Genomic DNA, 12,012 nt, shown 5'->3' on the forward strand with positions numbered 1-12,012 from the left:
TCCCTCGCCAACATGGACTTCTCCAGGAGGTGAGCTGCTTCCTGAATGTGTAAGTGTGTGTGGATTTTCTAAACAGTAGTTTGCAAACTCCTATTCACTGCCTTGTCACAGATCCACGAGAGAACGGTCCCTCTACAAAGTGGTGGCAAACTATTCCCCAGTAAAAGAAGTGTCACAGGGCGCCTGGGTGGCTCTGCGCTGACAGCTCGGAGCCTGGAGCCCGCTTGGGATTCTGCGTCTCCCTCCCTCTCTGCCCCTCCCCTGTTCACGTTCTCTGTGAATAAATATTTAAAAAAGTGTCACAAAGGCCAATCGGCAAGAAAGAAGCTGTCAGAGTGTGGATCTAGAGAGTAAACCAGAGTAACCCCCTCCCTTGGGGACAGTCAGGGACTGTGGGAAGTAGCCTTGGGGAAGGGATCGTTACCCTCGAGGATCATATAATAATCCTGTCAGGGCTGGAAATTGTGAAGGCATCTTCCTGGCACAAACTTAAAGTCAGTGTTTCTCCACCAGACACGCACATGGCAGCAGCGAGGGGCTGACCCCCCCAGGGCACCCAGGGAACACGGGCGCCGGTCACTTGGTGAGCAGCGGGCCCCCCGCGGGCACAGCGAAGGTTCCCAGTCAGGATGTGCAGAGTTGCATGGTTGGTGGACGAGGCAAACGCAAAACCAAATATTACCGGAACGCACTGTAATGAAGGCAAAAGGGAGACAGAGGAGAGCAGTTTTAAAATCTCTCCATCATCCGCCTCAAGTGGGTATCTCCCAGGTCAGGGAACAGGGATGGGGGTGACAGAAGATACTGTGTTCTTTGAGTCAGAGCCTCTTTCCGAGTGAAGGCCCTCGCCTCTTCTGCGGAACCCACGCACCGAGCGCGCTGCACCCCAGGCCACCACAAGGATGTTTCCCAGGAAGCGGTTTAGCAGAACGTCCGACTGGAAGAATCCTGCAGATTTCTTGCAGCAAAGCAGTGACTTTCTGGTTGTTTGCAGGGAAGAGCCTCTCCCTTTTAGGGGCCAATTCAGGTCCGGCTATTAGCATCTGAATCAGTCAGCCACACTGTTTTGACTGAAGAGAGAAACACAGCCTTTGTTGTCACGATTTAGGGGGGTAAGTAATTTTGTATCCCCCTCTAATCAGCTCACACAGTTGGGGGACCGGCAGTCTGTAGCAAGAGTGTGGTCTGGCCTCGGAAATGCAGGTGCGGCTCCGGTCCGGAAGGTCCCAGTGGCAGCTCCGGACCCTGCCTGTGGCTGCCCGGTGAGCTCTGGGGACCTCCCTGCGCCGCTGTCCTTCCCATCAAAAAATGGCTGAATGTCTTCAACGTGTTCTGTTTGGTGGGATTCAACTGATTCAAGGAATCACAGACACAGAAGGGGCCTGGACGGACACACGGCGGTCAGCTCTTCTTCCTGGACATGGATACGGCCAACCTGGGGGCCACGTCCAAGACATGACGTGAAGCTGGGGCCCCTGAGTTCATCGGGCCGCTTTACAACATGTCACTGACTCGCTTAGGAGACACCCTCTTCACTTTTGTGGCTGAGAAAAACCGCAACATTTTAACTTTAAAAAGATGGAAGATTACGTTTTCAAAAATCCTGTTTGCTTAGTTTTCCTGCAGCACACTTATTTGCGTATCTCGTGTGTGTAGACGTGTGAAGGTTTAGGGTTCTGAGCAAGGCAGAGGCGAAGGAAGACCCAGCTGGGAAAAGGAATGTCTTTGCCAAGTTGGTGCGAGCGCCGCCAGGCTCGGAGCCAAGTTTCAGGCAGCGGGGTGGTGTTTCCGCGGCCACTCGGGCAGAGGGACGTGCGGGATGGATGCACTTCTGGGCGCTCCAGGCTTAGCTCCGCGGCCAAGTGGACAGTGACGGGCTGGCTGAGTTTCCTCCCCCAGCGCTGACCAAAAGCCCCGTGAACACGCTGGGGGATGTCTGAGCCCCGAGGCCCCACGCGGGGGGGGGGTGTCCCAGGACCCCACACGCCGTCGGTGGTGGGCCTGGGGCTCCAGCCAGGGACCGGTGCAGGGGTAGCCGCAGAGGCAAAGGAAGATGCTTCGCCCTGCTCGGCCCACGACCAGAGGCAACGACACGTATTAGCCCTACGGGGTGCCTTCCGCGGGCATCGTGCCCCCCGGACCACGTTTTGTCACCCTCGCTAACGTATTTCCCCACTCCCCGCCTTTATAGATGACTGGGTTCAGCCCACTCCCTTCACCTCTTTCCTTTTGTTAGCCAACCCATCACCTCCTCCGGGAGGCATTCCAAGATTCATCTACTTCTCTCACTAGCGCCTGCCTCAGCTGCGGCTGAACTTGTCCGGCGGCGAGTTACATCCTTCATCTTAGCGCCTCAGAGGCGGGTACCGCGCCCTCTAATTACCGCGCAGCCTCCTGTGTCAGCAGCTGTCCCTGGAGCTGATAGAAGGCTGAGTTTGCTCCTTCGTTGCTGTTCGCCGTGCGCTGTGCACAGAGACGGACGGCAGACGGGCTTGCAGGCACCTGTCTCACCAACCCCCCCCCGCCCCTCGCCCCCCAGCCCCAGCCCCAGCCCCCAGCAGCCCTCCCCCGGGGGCTCCCCCCCACCCTGTGTCTGCTCCACCCGCCTGGCCAGGAGGAGCAGGAAGGCCGGGGGCCTGGGCGCAGCTGGTCTGTGATCTCACAATACGCCAGCCTTGCTCCAGGCTCGCACGGAGCCCTGCTGAGGACGGGGCCTGCCGTTGTCACCGCAGGGCCACCTGGCTGGAGGCGTCCTTGCGGTGGGGTCGCCGTGGGGTCCGGAACTTGACTTCAGGGGTGCCTCTGACACTGACCGCGCCACTGTGCGCGCTTCCCCGAGGACTGACGTCCCTGTGACCCCCGAATGATGGCGGGTTCTGGTCACGGGTCACAGCTCAGCGGCCGCGAGGCTCTCAAGTCCACAGCCGTCGGCGGCCCAGCGGAGACGGGCCACTGCGGTCCGGGAGCCCTCCCTTCGACAACTGGCACTTCTCTGGCCCCAAACTTCCCGGATCGAGGCCCATCTTATGCCAGACTTTATTTTCAATTCTCTGTAGGTGTAAAAGGAAAATGCAGGTTCACAGGCTACAGTAATGGGCAGATACCGCGCATGTAACCCGTCCGCCCGTGGCCGCCTGGGGCCTTGAACGCTCCCTTCACCGCGGGGAGCGTTGCTTCTTCCAGGACCGCTAGGAGCCGTGGGGCCCCAGCAGGACACACCGCCCAGCGCATTCTAACAGCAGCCCTGTGTGTTCGAGGCGGGCGGAGCTTGACGGCTTGCTTCTGTTTGCTTTTCTCTGCCTGGTGCTACCGCGAGCAGCCTGCTGCAGACGGACGGCTGGCTTGCAGATGTGGACCCAGAGGGCAGAGCCCAAGGCCTGGTCAGTGTCGTCTTGGTCTGAAGCTGCACAGTGAGGCTCTGTCTTAGGGGGGGGTGTGGGCGAGGGGCCAGCACAGCGGGCAGGGTGGAGGGGTTCCCTGCTGCGTGTCAGCAGACTCTCCTGCAAAAGCTCTGATGAATGCGGGAGGGCTTCCTGGAAGTGGGGGGCTGCTGTTCAGAACTAACCAACTTGCATTTCCATTCTGGGTCTTAATGTGGCGGCCAGAGGACAGAAGGGCGAGGGGCGCTTCTGCAGAGATAAAAATAGAATCTTGAGTCTACTTAAAAACAAAACACAAGGTGAACAGAGCTTGCCTTTCTGTGTTCTGGCTTCCCTTCCCCTCCCCCCACTGTCAGGGCCCTGCCCCGCAAGGCTGCCACGCAGGGGTGACCAGACAGGAAGAGCCCCCAGAGTATGACGGGGGGCGAATGCTATTCCTTGGCAATAGGAACTATCTCCTAAAATATCAAAGGGCATGCAAGATTTTACAGTATGAGTAAATAAACCCACATTTTAATGCTCTTTCTAGTCCAGCTTTACCGAGTTCCGTTTTAAAAGTCGATACTCTTATTCTGAATGTAACGTTTGCTTCCGAAAGCGGGAGTGCGTGTTCCCAAGTGGACACGGGCAGCGGGGAGCATGGCCTGGGCCCGGGGCTCGGAGGACGGGAGACGCACGCCCACCGAGGCAGCGGCCCCCCGCGCTGCCCACCCTCAGCTTCCTGACATCCGACAGCCCAGCTGGTAAAACAGAAGATCCCGGTCAGAAAACAACAGGACACCACGCAGCCCGGGGTGGCATGTGAGTAGCCTAAAAAAGAAATGCCAGAAAGGAGAAATCTTGCAAAAAATCCCAAAGTGCAGCTTTTGAGAATTTGGCAGGGAAAGGGTAAAAGTGACTGAAAGCTCAGGATGCCAGATTTAGAGGGGAGACTCCTACCTGAGATCTCAGCCTGAGGCCACTTTCTCTGGGAAGCCTTCCAGGATGCCCCTAGGAAAAGGCGGGTGCGCCGCATTTTCCACCACCCTCACCACAGACCCGCCCTTTGCGTGTCTTCCCCCTGCCCTTCCCCGCTGTGCCCCATGTTGGAAGCTCAGCGAGGGGACCCAGGTGCTGTGTTTGCTGCATGCTTCCTGCTTCTGGGTCAGTCAGAAGCTCAGCAGGAGCTCAGCTAAGTTTTCTTAAATGAATGAATGAATGAATGAATGAATGAATGAACTCCTCTGGTTCAGTTTTCCATCTATCTCTACAGAGCGCCCACCCCCCCTTCTCACTCCGAGGCAGAAGGGCATCCCAGGCCTTGTGGGACATACCTGATTCGACCCGTGTCCGCCCCGTCCGCCCACGAGGCCTTTGTCAGGCCTGGCCTTGGTTTCCTCACTTTGTACAGGGCGCTCGGAGGTGCCCACCTAGGGTCTCACGAGGACTCAGTTGAGTAACGTCCATAAGGTGCTTTAAGTGCACCCAGGACCTGCTACCAGCAATGTGGACGTGGAGTTCTTCGTACAAGCCGGGTTCTGTGTATGCAGCTGATGCAGGTAGCGCCCTAGAGAGTGCGTCGCGTGTCAAGGAGCACGCGCTCCTTGGCCAAGCATCTTACACTCCTTCGCGGTGACCAGGTCCACCAGCAGAAGCAGCCCGGGCCCGCCTGCCTCCCGCCAGAGAGGCACCCAGTTACAGCCCGGCCTCTGGCTGTGTTCAGCGGGGTGTGTGGTACAGTTGATTTTAGTGGTAGTCGGTTCCGATGTGACGCGGTACAGCCTTCAAGACAAGGCGCCTGGAGTCAGTCTCTTACTCCTTTGGTGTTCTCTCAACATCCACTTTTCTTCTCGGAGTCCTTTTCAGCATGAGTGAGAGGGACACAGCTCATATTTTCATTAAGGCAACTTGTACTTTAAAGTGTGACCGTCATACTCTCCCCATAAAGATGCAGCTTAGCCCAGAGGCCGGTGATGCCTGAGAAATCTGGTGCAGGCTCCATGCCAGTCGGTAGCTGGTAAGGAGTTGGAGGGTCCTCTTAATCCAATGAACTCTGCTTTCTTTTTTTCTTTTTAATAGTTTATTGTCAAGTTGGTTTCCATATAACACCCAGTGCTCATCACAAGTGCCCTCCTCCATGCCCATCCCCCCCTTCCCCTCCCCCCCACCCCCATCTGCCCTCAGTTTGTTCTCAATATTTAAAAGTCTCTTATGGTTTGCCTCCCTCCCTCTCCTTAACTATTTTTTTTCCCTTTCCCTCCCCCATGGTCCTCTGTTAAGTTTCTCCTGTTCCACTTATGAGTGAAAATATGGATGGTATCTGTCCTTCTCTGCCTGACTTATTTCGCTCAGCACAACACCCTCAAGGTCCATCCATGTTGCTACACGTGGCCAGATTTCATTCTTTCTCATTGCCATGTAGTGTTCCATCGTATAGATAAACCACATCTGCTTGATCCATTCGTCAGCTGATGGACACTTAGGCTCTTTCCATGTTTTGGCTATTGTGGAGAGTGCTGCTATGAACATTGGGGTCCATGTGCCCCTATACATCAGCACTCCTGTGTCCCTTGGGTAAATTCCTAGCAGTGCTATTGCTGGGTCATAGGGGAGTTCTGTTGTTCATTTTTTGAGGAACCTCCACACTGTTTTCCAGAGGGGCTGCCCCAGCTTACATTCCCACCAACAGTGTAGGAGGGTGCCCGTTTCTCCACATCCTCGCCATCTGCTTTCTGCCCTCCAAAAAATGTCACGGATGGCGCTCTTCTGGGCAGCATAGACCCAGAGCTGAAGACAGGACAGGACCATCTGATACCAATTGTCCTCTGATCTCTGTTTCCTGGATAGCCCTCAAATTCTACGCAATTATAGATGTTTTAACTTTAAGCCAACACATAGCAGGTGTGCCCTCCTCCTGAGTCATTTATTTGCTTGGATTTTCATGCAAGTTGCAATGGAGATCTTTTTCTCCTGCACACACCCATGTGCTCATGCACGCACACAGGCCCTTGTTAGTAGTGATTTGTTTTCATTTCTCTGATAATTGGTTCCAGTGAAGATTAGTTTGTCTTGCTAGCAGCAGAGGCTGTTTTATTTAGCCAAGATCTGTGGCTCTCAAAGCGTCTTCCAAAGCAGAATTGTTGAGTATAAAATGCCAGCCTGAAATTTATATGCCTTATTTCCAAAATTTTGAAAACGTCTCCATGATTTCCCCAGTGATCAAAATTTCCAGCCTGAGATATAATTGCCTTATGGATTCACATGATCAGGAAAAGAGGTTGGAGCTCCTGGGTGGCTCATTCATTTGAGTGTCTGACTTTGGCTCAGGTCATGATCTCACAGTCTGTGAGTTCAAGCCCTGCATCTGGCTCTGTGCTGACAGCTCAGAGCCTGGAGCTTGTTTTGGATTCTGTGTCTCCCTCTCTCTCTGTCACTCCCTTGCTTGTACTCTCTCTCTGTCTCAAAAATAAACAAACATTAAAGAATTTTTAAAAAAAGAAAAAGAGGTATATAGATTTTGGTAAATGTGAATGTATATGCAATAAAAAATTTGCAAGTGAGAGTCTTCAGAGAGCCGCTGAATAGGGAAATCTGTTGGCAAATGTCTAGTAGATCGAGGTGTTTACAAAGGATATTTAAGCTTGGGGGTGTAAAGCACTTAAAATATATTTTATATGATTATGTACATGTGATTTTTCTTGGAGAAAGGATTCACAAGGTGCTGTCTTTAAAGATTAGATTTTGGGGCAGCTGGATGGCTCAGTTGGTTGAGCGTCCGACTTCAGCTCAGGTCATGATCTCATGGTTCATGGGTTAGAGCCCTGCACTGTCTCTGTGCTGACAGCTAGCTCAGAGCCTGGAGCCCATTTCAGATTCTGTACCTCCCTCTCTCTATGACCCTTCCCTGCTCACGCTGTCTCTCTCTCTCTCTCTCTCTCAGAAATAAATAAAACATTAAAAAAATTTAAAAAATATAAAGATTATATTTTAAAAGAGGTCTGTGATCCAAAAATGTTTAACGTTATAAAGTTCAATGAAGTGGAAAAAATCTTGTATTTGCAGAAAATAATGTACAGTGGTGTTAATACCATTTTAAGAGTTTATGTGTAGATGAAAATTTAAATATAGTCTTCAAGTCTCTCTCTCTCTGTCTCTCCTTTAGGATCAACCTTCCAGGACACACAAGGGATGAGCCTACTCCTATGATGACCACAGTACCTCTGACTTTGGAACAAGCGATTCACACTCACCGCGTTGTGGTTTGCTCCCGTCTTTTCTCTGCCCAGGACTTAGGCACTGCAGTTCCAGGGCGAACGAAGGAGGATTAGAGCGGGAAGGAAAACAGGAGAAGTTGGGGGACAGGAGACTGTGGTCAGAGCAGGATGCCCAGTAGGATTTCTGGATCTGAGCAGCTCTGGGCAAAGCCGAGGAGTAAGAGAGAAGGCACCTGCCCTCAGTGGAGATTTCTGGGGCCGAGAATTAGATGGGTCAGCAGCCTGAAGAGAGGGAAAGTCCCAGGATAATAGCAGGGGTTGGGGGGGTGGTAAGTTGTTTTCTAACTCCTTGGTGAATAAGAAAAGTGGCCAAGAACTTGGGTCTGTAGGTGCGGTAAGTGCATTTGGGTGTGGCACTTGGCCTTCGGAGTTTATATACAGTTTTCCACTTTTCCTCATTGCAGGAGGCCAGGACAGCAAGGCGATATTGGACCAACTACGTAGACCAGGAATGAGACTATAGCAATGCCTTGATGAAAAGGATGAAGAAATGTTGAAACCCCCAAAGAAGCAATTAAACGGCAGATTTCTTTTTCTTTAGTTCAAGGTTATGATAAGCAACAATAGAATCGTCAAGTAAAGAGCATAGTCATTATAAATGTGACATTTTTCATACAGAAGTCCAGAACCATGAATGAGAACACATAGAAAAAAGAGCAGAATAAAACTCAAAGAGGGTTGAGATAATGGAAATTATCAGATGGAGAAAATACCCAAGTATGATTTATATGGTTAAGTAAATTTCAAAAAGAAATTTTAAGTTATGACTAAGCACTAGTAGACTCTAAAATGAATCAAAGATGCTTGAGGGGTGCCTAGGGGTTCAGTCGGTTAAGCGTCTGACTCAGGCTCAGGTCATGATCTCACAGTCCATGAGTTCGAGCCCTGAGTCAGGCTCTGTGCTGACAGCTCAGAGAATGGAGTCTGCTTTGGATTCTGTATTTCTCTCTCTCTGTCCTTCCCCCCACTCACACTCTGTCTCTCTCTCTCTCTCAAAAATAAATAAACATTAATAAAAAGATGTTTGAAAAAGGATGAAATAGAGCTTTTAGAGTGGAGACATAATAAATAAAAAATACTCAGTGAGGGGGCTAAAGAATAGATTAGACATACCTGAAGATAGGATGAGTGAGCTATATAGATCAAAAGAAATTATCCAAAATAGAGCACAGAAAAACAAAGTGATGAAATATATAATAACAGAGAGGTTAGAGGAAACAGAGGCTCTGATAAGAAAATCCAACATATGTTTAATTCTGGCTTCGTAGAAGTAACTGAGACAATGGGGAAGAAGCAATAGCTGAAAGAAAAAATTTAAATATTCCAGAATCAATGAAAGAAAGTAATCCTTAGATTTAGGGATTTCCAAGGAATCACAAGAGCGATACATAAAAAGAACAGCAAATGTAAAATAAAGTTGTTTAAAGAAGCCAGAGAGAAAAGGCCAATCATTACAAAGGAATAACAATTTAAAACAAATGATGTCTCAATAGCAACAGTGGATAAATTACTTCATTGGGATGAAATAGGAAACTTAAATAGTCCCACCATTATTGAATACATCAAATACATAATTTCAAAACCTTCTCTCAAGGAAAATAAGTAAACTCTAGGCCCATGTGGTTTCACTGGTGAATTCTCTAACTACTTAGGAAAAATGTCGTCATCCATCTATGGACTTTCCAGAAAATGAGGAGAGAAGGCACAGCCCCCAACCTTTTTGTGAACCAGCATAACCTAGAAGAAAACACAGAAGCTGATCGCGTTCCAGAATGTAGTTGTAAAAGTCCTAAATAAAATATTAACAGAGCCCAGTAACATAGAGTTCATTTCAGTAACTTCTGCTCTAATAAAAATAATGGCAAATTATGAATAAGAAGGAACTTATTTAATCTGTTAGTGTATTTAAAAGTGTATTTGAAGAAAAAATGTACTTAATGGTGAAATACTGACGCCTTTCCTTTTGAAGTTGGGAACAACAGAAGAGTGTCTGTTCATCTCATTTCTATCCAAGATTGTTCTGGAAGTTTGACTAGTATTATAAACAAGAAAAAGAAAGGAAAGCTATAACATTTGTAAAAAAAATTTAAAAAACAGATTTTTAGAAATAGAAAAGTCTTGAAGAACATAGAAAAATAAGAATGCATCCTACTTTTCTGGAAAATGGTTCACTTTAAAAGAGAGGCGGGGGGGGGTGCCTGGGTGGCTTAGTCGGTTAAGCGTCCGACTTTCGCTTAGGTCATGATCTAGCAGTTGGTGGGTTCGAGCCCCGCGTCGGGCTCTGTGCTGACTGCCAGCTCAGAGCCTGGAGCCTATTTCAGAGTCTGTATCTCCCTCTCTCTCTGACCCTCCCCTGCTCACGCTGTCTCTCTCTCTCTCTCCTAGAAATAAATTTAAAAAAAAAGTTAAAAAAAAATAAATAAAAGAGAGAGGGGCTCATGAAAAGGGAGGGAACTTCCGGGGCTGGAAAGGGGCTACCTGTTGACCTGGGTGCTGGTTCCTAAGTGTTCACTTTGTAGTGAGATTTTACATGAGATTCACATGAAATTTTTAACAGGATGAAAGTGTTTCCATGCAATTCCATAATTTTGTAAAATAACTTTTTAAAGATTCTATTTATGAGACTAATCAAAACTAATCAATTTGGAAAACTATACTTAAGTTCTTTATGAAAAAAATCATAAAACGTCATGAGGGACATTGAAGAAAAGACCTAAATAAAAGGAAGTATGTTCTTGAAGAAATACTGTGTATTTAAATGGTGTGAGTTTTCCTCAGTCTAATCTTTAGATCTAATGCAATTTCAATAATTTTTCATGGAAGTTGATGGGCTAATTCTGAAGTTCATGTGAAAGAGGTACCAACTGGGACAGGGGGGACACATTGGTAACAGAAAGTAGTAAGGGGGTGGGGCTTGTCCTACATATCAGGTCCTGATTTAAAAGCTCTATAGCAATTTAGGGGCATCTGGGTGGCTCAGTTGAAGTGTCCAACTCTTGATTTCTGCTTAGGTCATGATCTCATGGTATGTGATTTGAGCCCTGCATGGATAGGGCTCCTCACTGACGGTGTGAAGTCTGCTTGGGATTCTCTCTCTCTCCCTCTGTCTGCCTCCCCGCCTCTCAAAATAAATGAATAAATTAAAAAAAATATCAGTCTCCAATGTCAGATGCAGAATGGGAACTACGGATGGCAGATTTGTGGCTGAAATTTGGTGACGCAGAGGATGATTTAGCAAATGGTGCTTGGACAATTGTTTTTCTATGTTGAGACTGTATCTCCATCTCATCTCATACACAGATGTCAATTCTATATGGATTAAAGTCCTAAACATAAAAAGACAGGACTATGAAGCTTTAAGAATATAGGAGAGTCTCTTGGGCTGTAGGAATGGCTCTCTTAAACAAAGGCACAAAGAATAGAAAATGAAAAGAACAGTGCAATAAATCTGATCACGTTGAAACTGAGATTTTCTGTTCACAAAAAGATATCATCAAGGACAGGAAAAGTCTAGTCACAAAGCTGTAGGATGTTTGCTTTTATAAAATCGACAAATGACTAGTAATGGCATTAAAGAAGGACTCCTGAGGGCGCCTGGGTGGCTTCGTTGGTTAAGCGTCCGACTCTTTGTTTCAGCTCAGGTCATGATCTCATGGTTCGTGAGTTTAACCCCTGCACTGGACTCCGTGCTGACAGTGCGGAGCCTGCTTGGGAATCTCTCTCTCCCTCTCCCTTCCCAGCTCACATGTGCGTGCTCTCTCTCTCTCTCTCTCAAAATAAATAAATGAACTTAAAAATAAACAAATAGGGGCTCCTGGATGGCTCAGTCAATTAAACATCCAACTTCGGCTCAGGTCATGAGCTCACAGTTCATGAATTCAAGCCCCGCATCAGGTTCTGTGCTGACAGCTCAGAGCCTGGAGTTGGCTTCAGATTCTGTGTTTCTCTCTCTCTCTGCCCCTCCCCAGCTCACTCTCTCTGTCTTTCTCTCTCAAAAATAAATAAGTAAATAAGTAAGTAAATAAATAAAGAACTCCTGTAATTGAATTTTAAATTTATTTTAAATTTAAATTTTAAACCTAAATTCAACTCAAAATCCTTAGTAATCAGGAAAATGAAATTCAAAACCATAGCATTCTTTGTATGCCTATCAGATGGGAAAAAAAAATAAAATCAGTTGAAAGCCAGAGTTGGACAGGCTGCAAACTGAGTGGAAACTCCCTCACTTTAGGTGGCCTAGAAAATCAGTACAGCCATTTTGGAAAACAACTCAGATATTCTTGAAATTCTAAAGGCGGACATTACCCAGAAATTCCCTTTCGAGGCTTAGAACACACCTGTGGAAACTCTTGCACAGGGACATCAGAAGATATGTATAA

At 48.1% G+C, this 12,012-nt stretch overlaps 2 long non-coding RNA genes across 3 annotated transcripts; one reads left to right on the plus strand and one right to left on the minus strand.

Annotated features, from left to right (window-relative positions):
* Nucleotides 1–248: 248 nt before the first annotated feature.
* Nucleotides 249–2,275, minus strand: LOC120240701. The gene is made up of 3 exons (XR_005530693.1): nucleotides 872–2,275; nucleotides 581–691; nucleotides 249–274 (listed from the first exon to the last, which is right to left on the minus strand). It is a non-coding gene; the product is annotated as an uncharacterized LOC120240701 (long non-coding RNA).
* Nucleotides 2,276–2,785: 510 nt separating this feature from the next.
* On the plus strand, nucleotides 2,786–8,356 carry LOC120240705. Of its 2 annotated transcripts, XR_005530699.1 has the most exons (6): nucleotides 2,786–3,380; nucleotides 3,606–3,679; nucleotides 3,979–4,181; nucleotides 4,633–4,918; nucleotides 7,522–7,618; nucleotides 8,038–8,356. It is a non-coding gene; the product is annotated as an uncharacterized LOC120240705 (long non-coding RNA). The 2 variants fall into 2 exon arrangements; XR_005530698.1 differs by lacking the exon at nucleotides 4,633–4,918.
* The last annotated feature ends 3,656 nt before the right edge of the window (nucleotides 8,357–12,012 follow it).

The sequence above is a fragment of the Hyaena hyaena genome, unplaced genomic scaffold (assembly GCF_003009895.1).
Source record: "Hyaena hyaena isolate Hyena2069 unplaced genomic scaffold, ASM300989v1 scaffold_258, whole genome shotgun sequence".
In the NCBI taxonomy this organism is placed as follows: domain Eukaryota; kingdom Metazoa; phylum Chordata; class Mammalia; order Carnivora; family Hyaenidae; genus Hyaena; species Hyaena hyaena.